Here is a 22,592-nt window from a genome sequence, read left to right as displayed (position 1 = left end):
TTCACCTGTCTTATGAGACTCATGGGATACTGGCACGTTAAGAGGGAGCTTCGATCATACTGCTGTGATTCAATTTTTTATCCTTTGCACTCTTATGCTCCAGTCCTGTGCTAAATAACTTACTACGCAGTATACCACTTTCATTCCCTCACAAGTTTTAAAAAGCTTGAGCGCAAGACTTGTGTGTCGTATACCATGCATATTGCATGTTGTTTTTAGAAACTTACAGCGTGCTCCTCGGTAATCCTGACAGTAAAAGTGGAAATGGAGTAGGTTTCCGTAGCAGAACAACAGACTGGACATATGTCAGTACCCCCAGTGGTCCAGCTTTTTGTTCGATATGCAAGGTTCAAATGAGAAAATCTGAACCAAAGATAGAGGCTGCATGCCAAAGAGGGCCTAACACAAGCAATATATTTTTCAAACCCCATTAGTGGTTTATGGGACAAATAGAGGGTAATAGAGAAACAACGCATGCAGTCATTCAACATCTCCACCTTAATCATTCTACGAGAAATATCTTTACTTTGAGTATGTTACCCTGGGTAATTCCCTGAGGGTTCTGCCATAGATCGGCCAGCCCCATTTTCTCCAGCATGAGTTTTTTTTAAATTTCTTTTATTAGAGTTTTCAAAACAACACAAGATAATTACAGGAACATTGTTGGAAACATATTACACTTTGTAACGTTCAGTTTCAGCCCTCCCGCCCAACTTTCCCTGTTTTCAACATCCATTACATCATCCCACCCTCACTCCCCCTCACCCCCTATGGAACGGTGGATCCTCTAGATTCTCACCACCACGTTAAATGCAGGACTGCTATCTGGGCTAACTTATAGCAGTAATAGCAGTGTGTGAGGGTCCTAACGTGAACGTACACGTTATATTCTGGGCAAGCCCTCCTGTGGAGCTCCTTTGCTACTAAGCTGGTATCTGCTGGTTTGACAGGGCCCCTCTATTTGTATGTCTTTGTGTCTTCTCTTGGGGTGCTCTCAGGGATGAACATTATACTTCTATTCACAGCAGCGGGCTCACGCTGTGCCAGTGCGCTCACTATTGTTATTTTACTGGCACGGACACAATATGTCCCTGTCCACGTCCTGATCTGCTGCAGTTGGACAGTTACACCTTGCTCACAGCTCCCGTTATTATAATGGCTGAGCCAGTCTGACGATGTCTGAATTTTTCCTCCGGTCTCGCAGGGAACCTTTTTCATCACAGCTGCATGTCTACACAACGATTCTTTCACGGGATGCGATTTTCATGTGCACTGCCTATTCCCACTTCAGAATTGTCGTCTATAGTATCCACACCCCAGTTTTACCAGCTGTATGAGACAGGATAATGAAGGATCATCAGGAGACACTCTAGAACATGACTTATCCCATGGCTGCCTAGCCACGCCCCCCCATTCACGATCACCTTGTGTTGGTTCATGGAGCGGGAACAGGATGGACTTAGCTCTATCAATTTTAAACCCAGAAAGTTTTCCAAATTCTTCGATCAAGTGTACTGCTCTCGGTATAGACTACAGGGGGTTCTGAACGTGTAGAAGTAGGTCATCTGCGTATAGGGCCACCTTATATTCCTTCCCTCCCATCACGAGTCCTTGAACCTGTCTGTCTTCTCTCAGCTTTTGGGCAAAGGGCTCCAGGGAGAGAGCGAACAATATCGCGGAGAGGGGGCACCCTTGTCGTGTACCCCTGCTCATGGCAAACCACCGGGAGTATTCCCCGTTTACAAACACTGATGCTTTGGGGGACATGTACACTGCTTGGATTCCTTTTCTAAATTTTGGACCAATTTCCACCTTGGATAGGACCCCCATCAGAAAGCGCCATTCAACCCTGTCAAAGGCTTTTTCTGCATCAACCGAGAGGAGGGCTGGGTCATTAGTAATTTTCTGTGATTCGTGAATCAGGTGTAGGGTCTTCCTCGTGGTGTCCACCCCCTGTCTCCCCTTTATAAATCCGACCTGATCAGTGGGTATCAGACGAGGCATGAGTGTTTCTAGCCTAGCAGCAAGAACCCATGTGAAGATCTTGGCATTGATATTCAATAGGGAAATGGGACGATATAATCCACAGCATTTGGGGTCTCGGCCTTCTTTGGGAATTACTGTGATGAGTGCCCGTGAGAAGGATGTGCTATTTCCTTTCTAAGCCTCCCTTCCACCAGGGCCCTCTTCCTCTTTTTGTTGGCTCCCTCCCTAATTAGGATTCCCCGCCACGTCTCTTTCCCCGCCTCCCACACCATCATCTTTAAGACCTCACCACTGTTCTTCGTCTTAAAGTTTTCTCTGATTTCGTCCACCATTATCTTTCCAAAGAGATTCATTGCATCTCCACCTTGTTCCCTTGTGTGGAAGGCCTTCCCAGTTCAAATCTACCGTGACCATGTCGTGGTCGGACCACGTGACAGGGACTATCTCTGATCCCCTCGCTGCCTCAATTATTTCCTCAGTAAGGGACATATATAATCGATCCTTATGAAAGTACCATGTGGGGTGGAATAGAAGGTGTAGCCTGTGTCACATGGGTGAAATGCCCGCCATATATCTCGTAACTTGTATAGGTTGAACATTTCCATGACCCCTACTCAGCCTCCTTCCACCGGTTCACATGCATTGGGGTTACCCGCCCTCCGGTCTATTCTAGGGCTGGCTCATATGTTGAAGTCCCCTCCCAGGATTACATGCCCTCTGGCCTCCAACATTATTTTAGGGGGCATTCTGTTGAGAAAATGGGACTGTCCCGAGCTGGGGGAGTACACCATCGCAAGGGTGATAGTTACTTTCCTTTTCCAACTAACAATAGTGATCTCCCTTCCACGTCTGCCCATACCTTTGTGACCTTAAATGATATTCCTTTTCTGATGAGAATTCCCACTCCTGCTTTTCGCAGAGGGCCAGAGCCCCAGTGTTCAGTTCCCACTCTTGGGTTCAGTATCCTCCGTTCCTCCCCACTTGCATATTTGGTTTCCTGTAGGAACATCACATTGAGTCGGGCTCGTCGGAACTCTCTGTATGTCAGTGACCGTTTGGTCGGGGAGTTCAGACTTTGACATTTAGCATCCCAGTCTTGAAGAGACCCACTCTATGAGTAACTAGGTCAGTGACCATTAGTGTTTGTATATGCTGGGCGACCCCCCGATAGGGATCGGCAACCAATCATGGAAACAAGCGCTCACAGTGTCACAGATTCGTAGCTTAAAGAGGATCCCATGCATACCCCACTCCCTCCTCCCCCACTCCCTCCTCCTCCTTCCCCATCCTCCCCCACCTCCCTAGCCCCCACTCCTCATCCTCCCTCTCTCCTCTCTCCCTTTCCCCACCACCCCCCTGACGGCATCCGTTCCAACCTGGTTGGAGTCACCAGGTCAAGTGCGGACCACCAGTCAAGACCATTACCTCACCGTCCTGCATGTATAACATCCAAAATAACTTTGAGCCTCCTCCTTCAAGCCCCCCCACCGTCTCAACCACAACTTGAACATCAATTTCAAATCAACATTTCTCATGTTCCTCATGGTTCCTTGGTCATCTCATCCCCAGATTCTGAGATAACAAGACTCTTGTAGCTATAAGTGTAACAGGGGCCAAACCCCCCCAGGTCGGGTTCCCCCACCCCCACCAGTACATCTTTGACCAGGCCCCTGCCCAAAATCCGGGGTTCATTCTGCAGTCTGCTCCTGGGATCAAAGCCCTGTAAATCCGTAGTTCACTGAACGTGGGTGCATTTGTGATACTTGCGGGGTCATACCAACCCGGGAACCCTCCCCCCCAACACCTATGTGTCAGCGTGTGTTCATGTCTCACCCTGTGAAGAAATGACATGTAGCCTCAGGGTGCTGTGTTTGTTCTCATGATTATTCAGCCCTCTGCATTCCCCCTCTGATATTTCCTGGAACCAGGTATGCGCCTCTACCTCGGGCCTTGGTAGCGGCACCACCTCTCGTCTCCTCTCGTCCTGCTCTAGCGCCTCTCTGTGTCCTCTTAAAAATTCAGCATGCAACTCTTAATCTCTTTTTCAGATCTCAGCCTATCTTTTTTGCCTCTCCAGCTCAGATGAAAGGGAGAATGGGTACCCCCATCTATAACGAATCCCTTGCTCTTTCAACAATTTCATGAGGGGGACGCACATCCTCCTGAGGGCGAGGGTGAGAGAAGACAAATCTTGGAAGATCGTTACCATCGCCGATTCCAGGGCAACCGGTCCGCTGCGTTTAGCCTTCTCCAGGATTCTGGAGTTGTCTTGATAGTTGTGGAATCGGACATGGATTGACCTCAGTGCGCCTGCTGTCCCTCCCGCTCTGTGTATTCTTTCGATTTTTGGTTCATCAACAGCATCATCTTCAAATAAGAGTTTCATTATGTCGTGGAGCGATTTTTTCAGGTATCGGTCGGATTCCCCCTCTTTCTCTGGGATTCCAAAAAAGCATAGGTTGTTTCACCTCTCTCGATTCTCTAAATCATCCATCTTAAGACGAAATTCTTCTTCCCATTGTTCTTTGGCGATCCTGTGGTCCATTTGAGACTCTAAGGTATTTAGCAGGGTCTGGTTATTTTCCACTCCGTCGAGTCTCTCCTCCATCTTGTCCATTCTCTGAGTGATTTTGTCAATTTTCCCCCCGATGTTAGCCCCCTATTTTTAATTTCCTCTAGTAGGGCTGTGACGTCTCCCTTAGTAGATGCCGCATCCACCCCTCAGGTAGCCATGTCTAGTCCTTGGCAGGATTTGTGTGCTGATTAGGGTGTAGAATATTTATACAGTGCTAGTTTCTGTCGTATGTCCATGGACCCTGTACAGGACACGTTGGCGAGGTGTGTAGTTGAAGATGCACTGGTGATGTTAGGGATCTCCTTCCTCCTTTCTGTAGGGGCAACTCTAGACTGACGTATTTGTGATGTGTGGCTCTCAGGAGGAGGGCACACGCCCAAGCGATTTTGGGGGCCCAACCCTCACAGGTTCAGGTGAGTCAGATCTTCGCCGAAGTCTTGGGTTGTTTTTCGGGAGTTATATATGGGGGGGATAGGTGCTTAATACAGGAGGATCAGACCGTGTCCTGTCGGGATAGATTCCTTTCTGCAAGTTGATGTTTGTGTGCCTTATTCAGCTTCAACAGATCTTCATCACTGTTGGCCCTGTGGCAATTGGGATCCAGTGAAGGGTCTATCTCGAGTAGGAGTTCAATCCGAGGTCCATTTAGGCCACGTTCACTGTGTCAACTAGGGGTTCTACCAGGCCCTTCGTATCGATGTACAGGCAAGGGTTTGTTCCTATTCACGGGCCTTATGTCTGAACGGGGCCATCTCAATGGGGACAGGTATGTATACTTGAGCCTCACCCTCCTTGATTTCGCCCAGGCCTACTCTGACAATGCTTAGTCGATACGTTCTGGAAGGAGGGCACACGCCTCAATATCTGGGGGACCAACCCTTCAAGTCTCCAGGATCTCGCATCTGTTGAGGTGATGAACAATACTACTCGGCCACAGAGCAATATAGTCTTTCGGTAGGGGACCAGCAAAGGCCCAATTAGGTGTGAGAAGGTTTGTCCCGCAGTCCGCCGACCTTGAGCCTGCCAAGTGTAATACCCACAGCCTTCAATGGACACACCTTTGTATCCTTTCGGGCATCTCCTGTGCGGCACAGTCCTCTGAGTTCAGGGGCGGAGGGTTCGGGTGGGCAAGTGGAACCACGCTCCCCAGGGTCCCTCAGTGAGACTGGGGGTTTTACACTGTCATTGCACGACCCTCAAGCAGGGATCCGGTGTCGCCTTTGGTCTGGTCTTGGACCTGTTCTCCTTGATGGTCTACTTTGTTTGTGTGCTTTGGTGATGTGTTATGTGGCCAAAAACCGGACAAGCCAAGGGGGCCTTGATGACCTCTTATTAGAAACTGTGGACAGGGCTTTTATCCAGTACTGTTTTCCTCGGCCCGCAATCCGTGCAGGCACTGGATTGTACGTTCAGTCTAATATGGCCCCAAAGGTGTTCTGACAGCGTTGCGCAATTGCGCTGTCCCCTTGGTAGCAGTTAGAGTTGGGAGGGTGAGAATGGGGGATGAGCCCACTGTTATCAGACTCTCAACTCACCTCGGGGGGGGGGTCAGGACCCAGGGTCCGGGCCGGGACCCACCCAAGAAGGGGTAGTCTGTTCGATGGTTGAGAACGCGGGCTGCAGTGCGCCACAGAGTCCAGGAGATTGTTGTCACGGGTGGGGGCGCGGCTTGCTAGAGAATTCCTGAGTGAATCTCAGGGCTATCTTGTTGTCTCATGCACCCTTTAAACGTCCGGTAGCACTTTGTGTGGTCCTCACTTACCGCTGGGTGGGCTAGGCCGGGACTCGTGCATCCGCACCACCTCACAGGGTACGGCCGGGTGTCTCAAGCCACAGCCGAGCCCGTGCTGGTACGTCTCAGCCCGCTGCTAGGAGGGGGAGGGCTGGGCGCTTTCTTCTTCGCGTCCCGCTTCCAAGTCCTGAGGCATTCAAGTGGAAGAGTCTGCCTCTCTGTTGGGTCAACCCGACAGCAAAGAGCAGCACAGGGGGGCGGCAAGCTGGGTCCAGTGAAGGCTTGTTCCGATTGACGCGTGTGTCCTTTGCTGGCGGTCACATGCCTCTGCAATGCTCCGTTTGGAATGTGGACGTTCTGCTGGTCGTTTCGGTGTGAAGACAAGACCGATTCACTCCGTTCTTTCGACAAGGCCAGGGAGTCTTTGGGCACCGTCTTTCCTAGGGTGGGGGGTCTATTGGTGGGGGCTCAATCCACTAAAAGGGCCGTTGAGTGAGGTCCTCACACAGAGGTAAACATCATCCGTGCGCCCCTTGATGGCCGATCTCCAGCATGAGTTTTAACGTGCCTAAACCAGGGTAACGACCGGCCACCCTATGCCTCCAGGAAATGCGTTGTTGCTTCCCGATAAATATATATTCTGGGACCGACCACAGTCTCAGCCAAAAGAGGACAGGTCTAAAAAGGACCTCTGTCTGAATCGGTCTTAGGCCTAATTCAGCATAAATGGGAGTACTCAAGACAGGATTTGGGCAGTCCCTATAGTTTTTTCAGGAAAGATCTTTCAGCCTTCCCTAGTTTGTTAGTATCTGAGAAGCCACAGATTTCAGCCTCATACATTGCAGCGGGCTTAGCTTGGGCTAAATGCAACTTAATGGCCGGTGATATCAGACCTTGACCGTGGGAATAAAAGAATCTCAATATGCTTCCACCGTTCTCCCCCCCCCCCCCCGAGTCAGACTGGATTTAGACATCTGAGGGCGCCAATTCCCTTGGTCGTTAATTCTCACCCCTAGATAGTCGAATAGTTGCACCTGCTGCAAGGCGGTGCTGTCAATTATCATTCTGCATTTAGCGTATTTGCTAAATCTTGGGCAAAAAAACAATGAATTGCTTTTAGCCATGTTGAAGCTCCAGGCATATGCCTGAACATGTCTCCAGTGTAGTAGTGAGTCCCCTGGCAGATGTTGACAGAAGAACGGCGTCATCTGCAAAAAGAAGGATAGGGTATCCCTCTTGGCCTAACTTTGGAAAAACTTGGCAATTCAACTTGACACGCCGAACCATCTCATCAATATAAATCAGGAAGAGGATAGGGGCCAGGATACATCCTTGCCTCACACCTCTGGCTACTTTAAATGGGTCAGTGAGCCACCTCCAACACCCATCTTATTGAGGCCGTGTTATTGGAATAAAGTTGGATAATTATTTGTAGTAGGCCAGTAGGTACCCCCCTTTTTGCTAATGATGACCAAAAAAGTGACCTAGACACACTGTCAAAAGCGGCCCTCAGATCGACAAAGGCTGTGTAAATCGTCATCTTTTTTAGCACCGCATATTTCGGGATGATCTGGTGGAGATGAAAATCTTGTTCTACAGGGCCTATTTTTGGAAAAACCCGACTTGCAAATGATCTATCACCTTGGCCTCAATAACCCACTGTTGGAGGTGTACATAAATGGCCTTTGCAAAACCTTTCCCCACTCCATCGAGTAGGGACATTGGCCTATAATTAACTGGGTCTTCCCTCCCTCCCTTCTTGTAAATCGGGATAATTGTTGCCTTTTGCCAGGAGGGGGGACCCTATTCAATTTAAGGGCAGTATTGAAGAGAAGCCACAGGATAGGGACCCATACCAGTAATTTGTCTTTGAGCAGGTCAATGGGCATTAAATATAGGGCCCGGGCCATCGCCCATTTCTACTTTAAATGGGTCAGTGAGCCACCTCCAACTCCCATCTTATTGAGGGCGTGTTATTGGAACAAAGTTGGATAATTATTTGTAGTAGGCCAGCAGGTACCCCCCTTTTCGTTAATGTTTACCAAAAAAGTGCCCTAGACACACTGGGCCTCATTACGACCCGGGCGGTAAGTGAACAACGATGCCGGTAAAGGATTATTGTCATCGCTTACCGCTCCGGCCGATCATGACACGAGTAGCCGCTATTAGCGGCACCGTAATTAATGGTGTCGTAAAAAGCGTCCGGAGCGCGGTCACGCGTCCATCCATGCCGCAAATTCTGGCATGGCACAAACAGGGGAACATCACAAGTCTGGCGGACATGCAAACAACGCCCTACTGAAGCCCGAAAAGTACCTTACCAGCATGGATCTAATTCCGGCATCGCGGACTACCAGTAAACGGCCATGTGCAGTGTTCCCAACTGCCCCAGGTGCACACAATCAGCACAGGTGGAGGCAATACAGACTGGGCCACCACAAAAGGAGCACACCCCACCCCTTCCCACGCCCAGTCAGACTCCACAATGATTCCAATACTACTAGCAATGCTGGGGCTGGAGGATATAATTGCTGTGGAACTGCTGCAACAACAACAACTAATGGCAGCACAGAGGAGACGCAGAAGGAGAAGGAGGGCGAGGCAGGGCCAGCATGCCCCACCAGTGCAGCCATTGCCACCACGCAGGCAGCCCCCAATCCCTCGCATCCGAGCCAGTCCATTCAACCTAACCCCTGAGCAGATCCACACCCTGTACCATCTGAACCGGGACACCATCAACACCATTGTAGATATGATACATGATGACATTGTCAGCTTGATTGAATCACGCACTGCCATCCCACCCCTGCTGAAGGTAGTGTCTGTGCTCCACTTCCCGGCCGCAGGCACCTACCAGCACACAGTGGGGCACATGCATGGCCATTATTCTCACGTACGCTGAACCAAGTGCTTGATGCCCTCCTGAGGCACACAGGCGACCACATTTACTTACCATGGTCTGCCGAGGAGATCTCAAACAGAAAAGTTGGTTTCCATTCACTGGCCGGCATCCCTGGTTGCATTGGCGCCATCGAATGCACCCATGTGGAATTGGTGGTCCCACATGCCATGGAGGTAGCATACCGCAACCATAAGCTATACCACTCAATCAACGTGCAAATGGTATGTGACTCAAACAAGATCATCACACATTGCTGTGCCCGATACCCCGGATCAACCCATGATTCAATGGTCCTGCGGAACTCCACGATACCACGCTACATGGAGCGACATGCAGGGCAGAGATCCTGGCTTCTCGGTGAGTCGCATGTTAGGCCCATGGAAATGTGATGTGGGTAGGTGATTGGGGTAGAGATGCATACTTCACCTGGCTGAGATGGGGGCGGGGGAGAGATGCATACTTCACCTGGCTAAGATGGGGGGGAGAGATGCATACTTCACCTGGCTGAGATGGGGGGGGGAGAGATGCATACTTCACCTGGCTGCGAGTGCCTGAGAGAATGGACCATGCTCATACCCCAAAGCAGGCCAGACTGGACCTGACACCTGACCACAAAATGAAAGATGAAAGCTGCCCTAACATGTAAATGATGCAGTGTCACAACCATTCCGTAGACATCTACGTGTGCACTGTACCTAATCAGACCGTAACCCCCTCAACACAATGCAGCTACAAGCAACTACTGTGGCCAATACACAGCACCAAATACCATCAACTGAAAGGACAGTCCCCCATTGCTGCGTACATAGGAGTCAAATGAGGCCCAAATACATTAATGCACCACTACACTGACACAGAGGTCCAACAAAAGTGCATTACACCATTTGTTTTGCATAGTGACATCATCATGAGGCTGACATCAACGGTGCCAGGATGAAAGCATACAATCACTGCACATCAGCTAGATCATGGAAACAACCGGCGTGGACTAACACAGTGCAAGAGCACTCAAAAGGAACTGGACCCCCCAGCACCCACTAGTCAATGGCATGCACACCAGTCCATAAGAGGAATACACACATAGCAGTCACATCGTGTGTCTCCATTCATGCATGGGAATGTGGTTGCAATCAGGAAATCAATGCATGCTATGGTGTCATTGATCAAGGTTGCATATGATGTGATGACTTACACTTATGCATTGTTGCCCACATGGAGGTGAAGCAGGCTATCCCTTGAGGAGGTGGCTCCTTACCCCAGTCCGGAACCCACCGAACAGGCAGACTACAATCGCGCACATACACGTACCCGTGTGGTGATTGAGTAGACATTTGGCCTCTTGAAGGCACGGTTTCGCTGCCTCAGCAGGTCTGGTGGGGCACTCCTGTACCGCCATGAGAAGGTGGCCAAGATCATCATGGCATGTGTCATGCTACACAATATGTGCATCAGACGGAATGTGCCCCTGCCCCCTCACGCTGAACTGCAACCTCATGACAATGAGGATGCGGAGGGTGGGGATGGGGCAGCATCTCAGGGAGGCAGCGATGCACAGGTGGGATGTGACATGCGTCAGACACTGATCAACCAATGTTTCTAGCACACATGGACATGGAGTGTGACATGGATGTGGCACTCAGGGCACTGGGTGTGTCAGGGACATGGACACTGTAGACTGTTCACCAATAAAGCACACGTACGCAATAAGCAATGTCCACACATGTGAATCATGAGTCACCAAAATGTGTATTAAACAACCATAACAAAGTGAACAAGCCCTCCACCCCACACACCCTCTCTCCCCTCCCCTCACCCCCTCAACTCCCGCACACACCCTCTCCCCCTCCTCCCTCAAATCCCCCACACACCCTCTCGCCCCTCCCCCCTTGACTTCCCAACACATGGTGTGCAGTAGCGCGCACCAGTAGTCCACATGGCACCAGTATGCATGGCTGTGCCTACTGCCCTCCCCCTCCTCCAGCACCAGGTGCCCCCTTGTCCAATCTGCACAGGTTCCTGCTAGACCGACGCACAGGGCTGGTCCTAGTAGAGCTGGCATTTGATGATGGTCCGGATTGTCCTGGGAAGGGTGGTGGATGCATGTCCCGCATTGCTGCCACCATTTCCGAGAGGACCTGGCGCACTGCTGCAAGTTCCGCACAAATGTCCTTTGAGGTGGACTCGATGGCTGTTTTTAGGGATGCTGCATCAACAGCCCTGTGAGTTCCTCCTGGCACCTCTGTATGGCCATGAACCCCTCTAGGGTGGTTGTCGCTGGGGTGGAAGTGTGAGGCATTTCCGCCATGATTTGGTCATCAGGGTCAGCTGGCGTGGGGGTGAAACTTGCCGGCCATGAATCTCCAGGTGACAGCCTGTGCATGCTGCCATCCACCACGCTGCATGGGGATAGGTGTGGAGAGTGGAGGGGGCCTGTGGCGGGTGCTGCGCCATGCAGCTGTACCTCGCCCTCGTCGTCCGATATGGCTGCTGTGACAGCTGTCTCACTGACTGTGCTGCTGCCAGCCGATGGTGTTTCCTCTGCCAATGCCTCCTGAGTGATGGTGGCTGGTGTGGGTGTTGTTGTGGGGGCCGTGGTGCACATTGGTGCTGTGGCCTCTGTGGTTTTCAAGGCCTTCCGAGGTGGTGCATGTTGGCCTCTGCCCCTTGAGGTTGAGGGGCGGTGTTCACCCTCCTCGGACCTGGCCTTCTTCTGTGGTGTGGCACCGGTGTACTCATCACCGCTGTCAGAATATGTGCCTGTGGGGGACCAAAGGAGGGAGAGGGTTAGTGATGGGTCTATGGGCATCGGGCATGCATTGGGGTGGCTGCTTGATATGGAATGGTAGATGATTTACATTGGGGGTAGTGACATACGGGTTGCCTCACTCTAGGGTAGGTGATGCATGGAGGCGTCTGGGTTGCAACAGATATGGGGTGCAATATGCATGTGGACAAGGTGATGCTGCACTGCCTGTAGGCAGTCTTGTACCTATGTGTCTGGTGGACCCTGCTCTACATCAGTTCAGGTGGACATGTTCGTGGTGGTATTAGCATTGTTTCATTTGAGGCACCTACCTACATCGGCTGATGACGGGGCTCCTCGCTCCATGTCCCTGACTCACTCTATTGCCTCGGTGCCTATGGTAGAGGCGCATAACTCCTCCCAAGGTTGCAGTTTTATTGGGGACTCCGCACCTCCGCCTGTCGCCATCCCAAGGTTGCGGTTGGCGGACAGTATGCTCTGCACACGTAGATGTAGGTCATCCCAGCGCTTACAGCTTTGTTTGGGTGTGCGGGGTGTGGTGCCAACAGCACTGACTCTCTGGGCGACCTCTACCCAAATCTGCTTTTTGCGCTGCAATACTGGATGGGACATGTCATTTGAGAACACGACATCTGCATGTTCCTGCAGTGTTTCAGCTAACATGGTGAGCTCCTCTCTGGAGAAGCGCTCCTTGCGCAGGCGATCTCACATTTTTTTCACTGCTTTTGGCATTTTAAATTGCAATAGGTAGTGGTGGAGGTGTGTTGGAGTTCTGGGGGTCAGATGGCTCCTGGTTGTGGTGGATGGCAATGGATTGTGTTTTTAAAGATGGCCGCCGTGCTCTTTCCCGTTCCGGTGCGATGACGCAACTTCCGGTTTCGTGTATTTACGGTCACCGCTAATGGCGGTCACTGCTATTAGAGGTGACCGCTAATGCCGATGGCTTGGATGCCGGAGGTGCTATTTCCACTACAGACGGTGGCGCAAAGGGGGATTTTTCGGACTTTAGCGCCATGGCAGTGAGGTCATTACCGGCATGGCGCAAAGCTCGTGCCCGCAAACTCGTAATGGGCCGCTTTTAGCGGTCTATTGCCAGCACGGACACGGTAATTAGAGTAGATATAACTTTATTTTTCTAGACACCACACTATTCCCTTCTATAATAATTACCAGGTTACTCACCGTAGTGACCACCTTACTCCTAGTCCATAGTCCCCTTTCCTCCATACTTGTGGGACATCTCTCCGTCCTGTGTGTTAGGCAGAAACCTGTGCAGTTCCCTTAGGGACCACTGCAAAAAGTTTAGGACTACAGGAGTTAGCAGTAAACCCAATTGGTAGCAGTGTGCACCACCCAGAATTACCTGGTAGCTGTGGCTGAGCAGTTAGACTTCTCTCAAGAACAGTTAGGCAGTATACAGAGCATACACAATAGGGCAGGTAAATACAGTAGAACAAGCAAACACTGACCAGAGCTTTGGTGTAAAAGTTATATAATTATTTATTTAAAAACACATCTATAAAAACACACTGGCATTAATATCAAGCAAGTTCAAAAACACAGTCACTAAAGTATATACACTCCCTTACAAGAATATTAGACAAGTCTTAAGTAAAGCACCACTTATTTTCAGACAGCGGTGAGCGCTTAACACAGATGGCACTCTAACAATTTGGTTTAAAAGGGAGAGAAAGGCAGAGCATACATGGAAACAGATCCCAACACCTTCACAAGAACACAGCAAGAGAGCAAGGCAGAATAAAACCGTGAAGTTAGAGTTCAGAAAGCCGGACCCACTTTAAGAGGACTAGAACGAAATGTGTCCAAGGTCACACCGTTGAAAAGTGCACAAAAGTCTCGAAAAGGTTCAGAAAGGAGTTGGACCAAAATAAAGGGACCAGTTAGAAGGTGAAGAGACTAGCCCAGTCTAGAAGGTTAAGGATTTACTGTTACCTTGTAGCAATCTATAGAAAGGGAGGCCAGGCGACACAGTGCCTTGAAATGGTGAGAACACTCCAGCGGGGGCAGTTGTTCCTGGCAGCGGTTGCAAGTTGGTGCTTCATCCGGCAGAAGAGAAGATCTCGTCGGGGAGGAAAACAGGAGGTCGTTGTGCTGCCAGGGAAGAAACCAGCCGCGGAGTTTCTCGATTCAAAGGAGCGGTCCTTTCTTTCGCGGTTCAGTGGTAAGTGGCTATCCGGTTGCCGGAGTGCTTGGCATGGGCAATTCGACCACTAGACGTCCTGGTAGGTGAAAAGGAAAGCGAACTGGTTGTCCCCACCAGCTCAAGGGGAAGAGACTCTCCGGCAAGAAGATCTCCTTTGTCGTCGGGAAGTGGTGAGACGGTTCAGCAGGGCTCCACCAGTGGTGTCGTCGTTGCAGGTCGGCTCAGCTTCTACCTCTTTGGATCTTTCAGGTCCTGTGGTGACTTCTGAAGTTCCAGTCCCAAAAGCCCGGCTTTTATGCAAGAAACCCCCATTCATTCAGCCTAGCTGTCAATCAGACATGCTAAGTGGTGAGCCGGCCGGCTCACCACTTGGGCCAATCACACAAGAGTGCGACTTGAGTTGCCAAGGCAACTCAGTCCAGGCTGCCTAAACCCCCTCCCACACCCCCTGTGGTACCCAGACAGAGTGGCACCACTTCTGGAGGCTTCTGTGGAGAAGCCCGCCAAAAAGTGGAACAAAGGGCTCGACTTGGGTTGGAGTCACAGAAGAGAAGACAAACGCCATTTTAGAATCGAGTTCTGGCAAAAAATACCAACCGGTGAATTAATATTGAATAAATAACCCGGCGGTCTGTTTGAGGCTATAGGAATTAAATAATTCAAGTTGGTAGCCTCGGACAATGGGAAAATCCCATAGAGATATATTTGCGGTCGAATATAAAAAGTAGTATCCACTACCACCAGCCAAAACTCGATCAGGGGGGACGGAGACGTGCCTCCTCGAATAACAGACCCCAGGGCAATCGAATTGCCCAGACCAGTACGTCCACAATATGATGGTTTTGTACTGGTTTCTGTTCATAATTTGGGACTAGTAAAGCCAATGGTGACTTTACATTCCCTGGGAGACAGTAGTCAGTCCCAGGGTACGGAGTCTATGGTGGGGTGTCACTATGACACCCCTGTGTCACTGCACGGAGGGTGCTGTGTAACACACATAATAAAAACACATGAGACCCTATGGGGTAAAAGACCCCATAGCCCATAAAACACATTAACTGTCAAAGGAACCCCTCAAATCATGTCCAAGAGTGTGAGGAAAAGAGTCTCACTCTTGGAAGGAGAACAAAACAAACTCCAGAAATCCAGCAAAGCTGCTGGGGGACTCACTAGGTTAGGAAATTCAGCCTAAACAGAGAATTCTCCCTAACACTGTGGGACGGGACCGAAGCACTTTGTAAAAAGCATCCAAATTCTTTTAAAAAATGTGTCCCTCCTCTCTTTCCTGCGCGGGGCCCGGCACGCGGCCGTAACCCTGCCCACCTTGGCTCCGCACCGCGCATCGCCCATCAGTAATTTTCTATCGCCGGGTCAAAGACCCATTAGCAATAACAGAGGAACCTTATTAGAGGGGATAGCGGGCGGGCGTATGGAGGAAAGGGGACTATGGACTAGGAGTAATGTGGTCACTAGGGTGAGTAACCTGGTAATACTCCTATGTCCCGTCCTCTTTCCTCCATACTTGTGGGAGATTCCCAAGCACTCCTTACAGGAACTACGGGTGGATGGAAATACCCCTTACTGAAACAGGTTCTTCAGCACAGCCTGACCAAACTGAGCGTCAGCTCTAGAGCTCATGTCGAGACAGTAATGGTTACAGAAAGCAGATGGGGAGGCCCAAGTAGCTGCCCTAGCGATGGACTCCGAGGGAACATATTTCTGAAAAGCAACCGCGGCTGCCTTGCCCCGCACCAGGTGTGCATGGATACCTTTAGGAGGTTTCAGCCTTTGGACGGTGAAAGACTCCGTGATGCAGGTGGCAATCCACCTGGAAATAGTTGCCTTAGACGCCGGCTTGCCCTGAGGGTTATCGAAGGTCACAAAAAGTTGAGAAGAACTCCTAAGCTCGGAAGTCCTGTCCAGGTAGAACTTAAGAGCTCTTCGGACATTAAGACAGTGTAGAACTCTTTCAGTCTCTGAGGCAGGGTTCGGAAAATAGACCGGAAAGCCGGGTTTGTCCGAAGGACAACCTTGCCCTTGTGAAAGACCAAGAAAGGATGCTCCACCTACAATGCCTGGAGCTCACTCACTCTCCTCGCTGATGTAACGGCGACCGGAAAGGACACTTTCCAAGACAAGTACTTGAGGTCTACCGTAGCCATTGGTTCAAAGGGTTTATGGCACAGCGCCGTCAGGACTACATTTAGGTCCCATGGCGGGAGAGGATTACGAACCGGAGGGTAGAGGCGTGTCAAGCCAGCAAAATGCCTCTTCATCACTGCGTTAGTTAGAGACCAAGAGCGCAGGTCTGTAGAAAGGTAAGCGGAAACCGCTGAGAGATAAGTCCTGCATGACAGAACATGAACCCCTGACTCTGCTAGGGAGGACATGAAGGACAGCACCGTGTCAATCGTGGCCACCCTCGGATCCAACTTCTTCTTCAAACACCAATGACAGAACCTGAGCCATTTACTCCTGTATTGAGATCTGGTCGAGGGTTTCCTGGCTGCCTGGATAATGCGCATGTTATCCGCAGACAAACTCAGATGCTCTAAAGATTTGACCTCAGGCACCATGCCGCCAAGCTGAGCGATTGTGGGGAGGGGTGCCACATCTGTTGTTCCCCTTGGTGAAGAAGATCGGGAGTTACTGGTAACCTGATCGGCAGATACACCGACAGGTGTTGAAGTTCTGAGAACCAAAACCTGGCCGGCCACCATGGGGCTATCAGTAGAAAGGAACAGATCACAGAGTTCTTCAACTTCCAAATTGCTCGATGAACTAGAGGCAGAGGCGGGAAGGTGTAAGCTCTCATGTTGTTCCATGGAATCTCGAGAGCATCCCCCAGAGAGGAGGCTCCCAGCCCCCCTCTGGAGGCATACTGAGGAAGCTTCTTGTTTACCGCCGTAGCGAAGAGGTCCACCTCCGGTGTGCCCCAACGCGAGAAAATCCATGAGAGGACCTCCGCCTTCAACTCCCACTCGTAGCTGACCACTGTCTGCCGGCTGAGGGCATCCGCTGTAACATTCAGCTGGCCCGGGATGTGCACTGCAAGCAGCCAGACACCATGAAGCACGGCCCACTCCCAAATCTGGATGGACAGGTCCACGATGGGGGGGAGACTTTGTTCCCCCTTGCTTGTTTATGTAATACATTGATACCACATTGTCCGTTCTTATGCGGACTACCTTGTTGACAATGAGCGGTCTGAACGCCCTGAGCGCTAGGAAGATCGCCAGAAGCTCCAAATGATTTATGTGCAGGAGCTTGTCCTGAGGCGACCAGAGGTCCGAGACCTGAAGAAAATCTAACGTTGCACCCCACCCGAGGAGGGAGGAGTCCGTCGTGATCATCACCGTGGGGACCGGGTCCTGAAACCCCGCGCCCCCAGACAAATTGCTGAGAGATGACCACCAATCCAGGTCCACTGTCATGGAATCCGGAATCATTATCTGCATAGAATCCGGATCCACTGCCTGACGCCATGAATTCCGAAGAGCCATCTGGGTCCGTCTCATTTAGAGACGAGCAAGAGGAAGAGCCAGTACACATGAGCCCATGAGGCCCAGAGCCTCTGGAATCACCAGGCCGACATGCTCTCAGACTGCGCAAACATCTGACACGTGGCCAACAGATCCGCCATTCTGTCCCCGGTCAGATACACTCTGCAGTCGATCGTGTTCCAACGAAAACCCAGGAAGATCAGGTCCTGTGAGACCGTCATGGAGGATTTCCGCCAGTTCACCGACAGCCCAAGATGGAACAGGAGCTGAAGGAGAGACTGGAGGTTGCCCGCTGCTGCCAACGGACAAGGGCTGCGTAAGAGCCAGTCGTCCAAATAAGGATACACATGGATAACCTGGAGACGAAGATAGGCCGCAATCACCGACATCATCTTCGTGAAGACACGCGGCGCCGAGCTGAGGCCAAAAGGAAGCACCCGAAACTGGAGGTGCTCCTCTCCCAAAGAGAAGCGGAGGTATCTCCTGTGTGGATTCCAAATCAGGATATGCATGTACGCATCCTGAAGATCCACCACGCTGAGCCAATCGCCCATCTGCAAAGAGGAGCGAATCTGGCAGGGCGTGATCATCTTGAATTTCTCTTGGGGTAGGAAAAGATTGAACTGGGAAAGGTCTAAGATGGTGCGCAGGCCAGCCTGGTTGGGTTTGGGCACTGTAAACAGCCGGGAGTAGAAGCCCTCCCCTCGCTCCCCAAGGGGAACGGGTTCCACAGCTCTGAGGTCCAGAAGTTTCTGAACCTCGGCTTGAGGGAGGGTGAGCCTGACAGCTGAAAAGGAGGGTTGAGGGGTGGGGTAGGGGGTAAAGGTAAGCGGAAGCCCGCTCGAGCGACTGACAAGACCCATCTATCTTCTGTGATGGTCTGCCACGCCTCCCACCGGGGTCTCGTGCGAGCACGGAAAACCCTCATTTGGCAGGCGTATCGGTGGCGGTGCCACTTGAATCTGATGAGGAGGCTGAGGAGCGGGAGAAACACTGCATACGCTGTTGTCTACGGCTGTTATTCCCAGCAGGAGTATCCACTCTGCGAGATTTGCGGTCGAGGAAGCCCCTAAACCCAGAGGAAGGTCGACTTTGCGACAACAGTCTCTGGGATTTGAAAGGAGCTTTAACCAGAACAGACAATGATTTAGCCATCTGAGTGCTATCCTTGTTGAGCTCTACATCAGTAGAAGAATGAAAAAGCTCCTTACCATCAAATGGAAGGTCCAACACCTTGTCTTGCACTTCCTTAGAAAATTTAGTGGCATGCAGCCACGCCTGCCGTGAGGTATCAACCCCAAGCATCAGGCCCCGAGCCGATGTGTCTACGTGATGAGCTGCAGCCTCCAGGAGATCCTGGGCCAAGACCCTGGCACCGGAAAGGCCTCCTTTGAAATCTTCCAGCTTCTCAACCGGGATGTGCTCCTCAAACTCCGACAGACCTTTCCACATCCGCAGTTAGCTCCCGCCAATATCAATTCGGCGTAGGTCTGCCTGAGCTGCAAGGCCGAGTTGGCGAAGATTTTCCTCCCGAGGGAGTCGAGGAGCTTGTCCTCCTTTCCCAGAACCTGAGTAGCTGTTATGGAAGAGGATGCTGCAGGCCTGGACAGCAAGGTGGCCGCAGCAACCACTGTGGAGGAGGGAGGCGGACAAGACGACAGGGCCACCTCTTCCGAAGAATGCAGCCTGTACCTCGCGTCAATCTTTATTGACAAAAAGTCCCGAGTGTGGCTTTTCCCAGACTCTTCGGACCTCGGCCAGAACATCCTTCTGCAGGAACAGGCCGGTACGCTCCAAAGGCAACAGGGTGACCGCCCCAGAAAGCACGCCCTCCTGCGGAGAAACTCATCATGTCCACTACCCGGTCATGAAAGGCTGTGATAGAGCGGGGAAGGTCCTCGTTGTCCTGATCGCCTTGAGGGTCATCTGACAGGTCAGGATCCTGCTGAGCCATATCAGGCACTGCCTTGTCCACTGGGGACAATGGAGGCAAAGAAGGGAGAGCAGGGGGGGGCACCAGGGGCAAGTGAGGCACCGGCGGAACCATCGGAGGAACAGGTGGAGCCGGAGGCGCCGGTGGACATATCTCCTTGAAAAGCCCTTTGAAATATTCCCTCATGGGGTCGGTGCGCATAAGCGCTTGAAATTTACCGAAAAAGGCATCCTCAGGAGATTGTTTCGGGACCTGAGGAGGCCTCTCATGAGGAGGACAAATCCAGGGACGTAACGGGGAACGGTGCTACACCGGCCCCTCCACCGACGTATCCACATAAATCAAAGGAGCCGCCCCCGCGGGCAACGAAACATTGTGCGGAAGAGGCATCCGGGCGTTCCAATCATAAACCGGCCGGTAAGGATGCGCACAAGGGACCTTAGGTTCACCCAAGAGACCGAGCCCTACACCAGAAGCCGATGGCGTAGTTGTAGGGGTAGCACCTAAAATGGCCGCCGTGGTTGTGGCGGGAAAGGGCGCCATTTTGTCCTCATCTGAGGGGAACTACGGCACGTGAGGAAGAGAGGCAGGGGTCCCCGTCGATGGATGAGGGGTCTTAATCTTAGCCTTAACATAAGGAACCTTGGCCGAGCCGGTACTATGAGGCCTGGAATGTTTTTGTGGCATACCAACTACCAACTGAGCTTTTGAAGCAAGGTCCTCGGCACTGCCGGTAAAAGAAGAACTTTGCTTCTTTGCCCCCTCAACAGATCTGGTGTCACCACAAGAGCGGGAAAGGTGCGCTTTCACCGACAAAGCCTTGAACGGCCTCTCAGAACTGTTGGTAGCTTTAGCCTCTGTACGAGGGACCTCGGACCCAGGCCCAGTAAAAGCCTTTTCTGCGTGGGCCTCGAACATCCATTCGGTAACTACAAGCCCAGCCAAGGCCTCGGGGCGCACCCCGGTTTTGTTTTTGATGGAAGCCAACAGAGAGGCCTCAAAGCGAACTCCGGTACCTCACGACTCAGTAGAACTGGGTCTACAAACAGCCCCCACAGGAGGGTCCTCGGAGCGTACTCCGGTGTTCACAGGCCCCTTACGGAGACCCTCAGAGAAAACTCTGGTAGAATTATTAGGCCCAACGGGCACCTCAGGGCGAACCCCGGTAACAGAGCGATCAATGCCCCTCCCGGACCGAGAGGAACCCGGGAAGGTATCCCCCGGTCGGGGTGCTCTGAAAAGTAAAGAACTTACTGGGCGTTTTTTCTTCTCGTCGATGAACTCCTGAAAATGCGAAGGAGTTTGTCGGAACACCTCCTCCCACCGCTCCAACCGACGTTGAAGTGCCCGGACCGAAAGGGAGTCACAGTAAAAACAGGAGTCCCAACGGTGTCCCGGACCCAAATACTCTAAACAAAGAGGATGGGGATCCGCCCTCGCGAAGCGACGGTGTCACGATGAACAATCTGGAAAGTCTCATTTGAAAGACATAGACAGACTAGTAAACGAACGCTAGCGAGAGCCAGAGAGGAAAAAAGGGAAGAAAATCTTCCGAGGATGCAAGTGCGTCCGGCCCCGATCGAGCAGAGAAAAGGACTGATGGGCGATGCACGGGGCGGAGCCAAGGAGGGCGGCGTTACGGCCGCATGCCGGGCCCCACGCAGGAAAGAGAGGAGGGACACATTTTTGAAAAAAATGTGGATGCTTTTTACAAAGTGCTCCGGTCCCGTCCGACAGGACGGAGAGATGTCCCACAAGTATGGAGGAAAGGGGACGGGACGTAGGAGTATATTCTTTTATCTTAGCGAGGTGCTAATAAACAACGCATTTCTTACTGCTCCCCACTGTCTTCCCCCCATGCTGCCAATTGCCCACCCGCCCCTGTTAGCTCCCCGCTTTTTTTTCACTGTTTCCTTCACTGTGTTCTTTCCCCTATGATTGTAAAGCACTCATTTGCTTTATGAAGATAGGTCCAAATTCAATAAATACTTTACCAATAATAATAGTAATAATAATCGTACCCCTCTAAAGCAGAAATTCTCCTTTTTCCCTGCCTTTCCCACCTCCCCATCCTCCCTAAACATTCCTCCATCCCTACAACAGTGGTTCTTGGTCACGTGATGTAAGCCTCTCCTATCTGCTTAGTGCTGGCATCTGAAATGAAGGGCAGACGAGGAAAAGGGTAATTTCTGTTTGGACCTGTTCAGACCGGGTCTTCCTAGTCCCTCCCAGGAAAAGAACCCATGCTCCTCTAACATCAGGTAAACTCCCAACAGAGCCAGGGTTGCTGCCTGGGGAACCCCCATACAGTGGAGTAACTTTGCTGAAAATGTTGGGGGGGGCATGACATCTGAAGAAAAGGTGCTCCAGCCAAATGAATGGGGGCAGTATGGTGAGCCATGAAAGTTGGGGGGGACAAACACTCCTGTCCCTCCCTAAAATTATGCCCATGCCCCCATAACAATGTGGGTTTGCCACACTTGGACCTGCCCTACATCCTAACCTGCTGCTGCCTCTTTGGAGCCGCCGCCTCGGCAATGTGGCATGTCATGTGCAGTTCACGTGACCCACACCTGGACATCCTCCCACTGGACTCTGCTGGTCCACAGACTGCCTATGCTCCTATCCAAGGGAGCCACGGTTGCCATCTATGAATCCTCACAACACAACAACATTGCCGTGATTGGCCCTCCCCTGCACCTTCACCTGCTGCTGCCTCTCCAGAGCTGCCACCTCTCCAACACGGCCTGTCATGTGACAGTTCACATGACATTCATACGCCCTAACCTCCACCTTCCAGAGGGTGTTCTTGCCCTCTACGTCCTCATCAAAGGGAGACCCATCAAAAGGGCGTTATTTACTCCGTTTGCACCAGTGTGCCAGCCTCCTATAACTCCTACTGAAAATATCTTCACTGCATTCCTCTAGCTATACTTCCTCTCCTGTAGCAACTATTTGCTGGTCATAGTAGGGAATCTCCACACATCCTCTACAATATGTCCGACCTTCTATTTTCTACTTTCTTTTTTCATG

The 22,592-nt window shown here is 51.5% G+C and overlaps 1 protein-coding gene across 1 annotated transcript in view; it reads right to left on the bottom strand.

Annotated features, from left to right (window-relative positions):
• The window catches only part of LOC138473470 (deleted in malignant brain tumors 1 protein-like), a 170,820-nt gene that overhangs the window by 116,723 nt on the left and 31,505 nt on the right, over positions 1-22,592 (bottom strand). The gene's annotated exons all lie outside the window — the stretch shown is intronic.

This window comes from Ambystoma mexicanum, chromosome 8, assembly GCF_040938575.1.
Source record: "Ambystoma mexicanum isolate Mex_15411 chromosome 8, UKY_AmexF1_1, whole genome shotgun sequence".
NCBI lineage: Eukaryota > Metazoa > Chordata > Amphibia > Caudata > Ambystomatidae > Ambystoma > Ambystoma mexicanum.
Note: the sequence above shows the minus strand (reverse complement) of the source record. Positions and strands in the feature narration are given on the sequence as shown.